The sequence below is a fragment of the Centrocercus urophasianus genome, unplaced genomic scaffold (genome assembly GCF_019232065.1).
Source record: "Centrocercus urophasianus isolate 14NV4802_14NV808 unplaced genomic scaffold, USGS_Curo_1.0 seq_10, whole genome shotgun sequence".
Lineage (NCBI taxonomy): Eukaryota > Metazoa > Chordata > Aves > Galliformes > Phasianidae > Centrocercus > Centrocercus urophasianus.
In genome coordinates this window covers 48,781,979-48,785,752 of record NW_024884142.1, presented here as the reverse complement: position 1 = coordinate 48,785,752, position 3,774 = coordinate 48,781,979, and positions in this window count along the sequence as shown.

Sequence of the window (3,774 nt, the reverse complement as noted above, 5' to 3'; positions counted from 1 at the left end):
TGGTTTATTTGAAAAATCACTTCATGTTACAGAATATCCAATGCTGAACTGTGCTTTACCCTCAAGCAGACTTGCAGTTTTGGCTCCTAACTTCTTGTTCATTCAAATGGCAGTTTTTGTTTTGTTTTGTTTTGTTTTTTTCCTAAAACATTTCCATCTCTGGCACCTTCTCAATGTAGTCTGATGCTTGTCACAGAGGTATGAGCTGTGGGATTGAAGTCATAGGATTTCAAGTCCCATGGGTCCTACTTCTGGGACAGAGTATGTCTTACTGAGGAACAGTATGCTGAGGAAAGCTAGAGGGTTACATAGTCTAGCTGGGAAACACCTCATGCTCTGGTATTTCCCTTTATTTTTGCCCTGGCTCCTTTGCCTCTTTATTTTTAATTAGTGGCACATGCTGAAATTATAATTTACATTCTTTTCAGAAATCAAAAGAATTCCCACTGACAACATTATTAAGTTGGAATTTGAGCCAAATATCTTACCTCCATTAAATGAGAACTTGACTGAACCTGTTTCCCCTTCATTCTGGTAGGTTACTCTGACTTTGAATGGGTCTGGGATGGCTATAGACCTGCACAAAGGGTCACTGCAAGGCCAAACATCTGCCCTCTGACACCATTTACACAGAGTTTGCTTGCCCAATACACAAGAGAGAATCTGACAGTCACAGAGGACACCTCTTGAACTGCTGGAATAAAGGCATGTATTTTGACTATAGGCAGAACATAGTCACGTGGGGGGGATATTTGTGTGAGAAAGATATGTAGGAGGTAGCAAAGGAAATTTATTGAGTATTGGTGGAGGAAAACTAATTAGGTTCCTGGGCTACAGCATACAAACAAAGCCTTTTCCTTCACTCATGCTGAGCGCCACATGCATGCAGAATCATATGTAAATCTCCCCTAATCTAGCAAGTGTTTTGCATTTTCAATGAAATGAGAGAGGAGGAAAAAGAAACATTTTCCTCTATATTAGAGGTAAGCATGCCCATCAACAAGAGAATTATGGCAATGATTTTGCATGTAAAAGTGCATTTTAGGCAACCGTAGACTTTGGGAAAAAAAAAAATCCTCATGCTGGGCACCTGCAAGGTGAGCCTCTGTGCTTCCCAGCACTGCTCTGCACTGTGCAGATAGATAGACCCTAGATAGCCAGCCTGGTCTAGTATTAAATGGGGAGGTTGGTGACCCTGCATGTGGCAGAGGGGTTGGAGATTCATGATCCTTGAGATCCCTTCCAATCCTGGCCATTCTGTGATTCTGTGATAATCTGTTTAAATGCAGCCATGCCCGGTACAGTTGCAGCTGGAGCCCCATATGGCAAGAGCTTTCCCTCTGAGTCTGGATTGTATGCCTGGTGTTTCTTTCTTTTTTTTTTTTTTTTTTTTTTTTTTGCTTTTAAGCTGTAACGTGTTGCTTAAACTGTGGCGTACTCCAAAGGCAGACCTTTCCCCCTTCCCAAGTTGCATGCCATGCAGTCCTGCAGTCCCCTCACACATCTTGCACAAGCATTTCTATGGCTCAAGCCCACAACCTTCACACACAAGCACTCCCTCAGACTTCCCTCAGACTTCCTCTTCTCTGTAATCTCTACTCAGATCCATGGTCCTGCCTGCAGTAACTGCTCTAGAACTACCTCAGGGTTGGCTCTCCCTGGACCCCCTGCTACATAAGCCCGGAAATTGGTCCTTCTCTTCATCAATCCTCTCCCACTCCTTGTGCCAACCTGTAGGATCCTGAAAAGCTCAGGTTCCCCTCTCAAAAATTAGTGCAGTGCCCAATATGAGCCCAGCAGAGCAGAGGAGCAAAGGATACTCCTATCATGGTACACATCCTTGCTGGGACATCTCTGCTCTGAGCAGCCATGAGACTATGAAGCCGTCCAAGCCTTTACCAGCAACCTACAGAGAGCTCTGAGGACTGACCTCAATTGCTTCCTGCACAGAGTTGAACTCTGCTCTCAAGGACGACTTTGGAGAGCTTACATAACCATCAGCAAAGGATGCACTTCAGGATCCTTAATAAAGTTTTCCTGGCAAGTTGTTCGCTTTTTCTTTTTTCTTTTTTCTTTTTTTGTAAGTCCATACTCTCTAGCTTTCCTGGGGCTGGACATTTTCAGGTCTGCCCAATTACATGCTGTACCAAGTTATGTGCTTGAGTCTCAAAATATATACCAACCTCTGGTTTCTTAAGAAAGCATGGAAAAGTCTGTAATATTTTAGTAGAGGAGCTCCAGAATATTTTACTCTTAACTCTGTTGGTCCCTGATCTGATGGTCTTCAATGAAGAAATAAGTTAGCTAGTATTTTGGGAGAAGAGCAGTTTGGCACAAAAAATGCATAAAGCCTCCCGCCGGCTGAGGCTGACCTGGACTTCATGTCACCACAGATGTACCTTGAGCCCACAGTGTCCCATGGGCAGTCTTGTGCTGTGCTTTTTCAGCTTTTCAGCAACTGAGGATGTTGAGGCTACTTATGGTGTATGCAACACTATTCCTTACTTATCTAAGTGTGCTGGAAAAAAAACTTCTTGTCTAGATTGTTGCCTAGAACACTGCCTAAACACTAAAGATAAATAAGATTAGGAGACCATATGGGTTTAAGTAAAAAAAGAACACACTTTATTTATCTACAAGGCAGTACATTGTCGTATAAAAAATTAAGTGCAGGTGAAGCTGCACCAAATGCTATTAAGGCAGCAAATTCAAAGGCTGTTATTTAAAAAAAAAAAAAAAAAAAAGAGGACAATTAAAAAAAATAAAATAAAATCAGTGTTTTGCCATACCGATAAAGATTTGGTATGGCAGTACAAAGAACCATGTATTTCTAAGAACCTGATTTAGTACGTGAGACCCAAGGTAGGGAACAATTAGCTAGACATGGAACAAAACAGATAACACGAACAAGACAGTGTTCTCCCAAACATATGAAGGTGCAATACATGCTGTTACGAACCAATGTGAAACAAAACCACACATTGAGACAATTAAAAAAAATAATAATAATCTCCCAGGAACAGTGTTTAAAAATATTGCTTATTAAAAAAAAAAAAAAAAAGAAAGGGCGGGGGGGAATATAAATGATGTAAAAAAAAATTAAAATAAAAAAGTCTGAAATGCTAGTGCATAGTCAATTAGCTAACATCAACATTTGTTTTCTTCCCATATAAAGCTCTACTGCTCCTTTTACACTAGCAGCATGTCTACACGCTAAGGTCTTTAGCAGCAAAACACAGTATTCATTTGGCATTTACAAAATTAAATTACTGAATAAAAATATAATTTTTCTTATAAATCTATGTTTCATACAGTAATATTTTTTTAAAGCAAGCTAATTAACCCCCCAACAGAAACACACAACGTATAATGGTCTAGAACCATAAACAGAATGAAAGAGTATTTCAAGAGGAATGGATGTCTGAGCATTCACGAACTGGATCAGTTTTCCCCCTTTGCACAGACTAGCACGTGTAGTAATGCTTTTTTACTTCAATATTTTACACCAATGCATTTTGTTCAGTGATTTAAAATACATCTGTTTGAGTACCTGCTCTGTTATTATAAAACAATAAAAAACAAACAAACCCCCACCCCTGGATAGCACATCACTGAAATAACAATACTGGTGTATCACGTCTGCTTGATCTCAGAAAGTACAAAAAAAAAAAATTGCCTGTATTGTAAGTCTGCACTTAAGATCATTAATTACTGATTAAAACTTTGTACCTAATAATTTAGGCAAGTATCGTTCATTCACTCAAAACAAAAAAA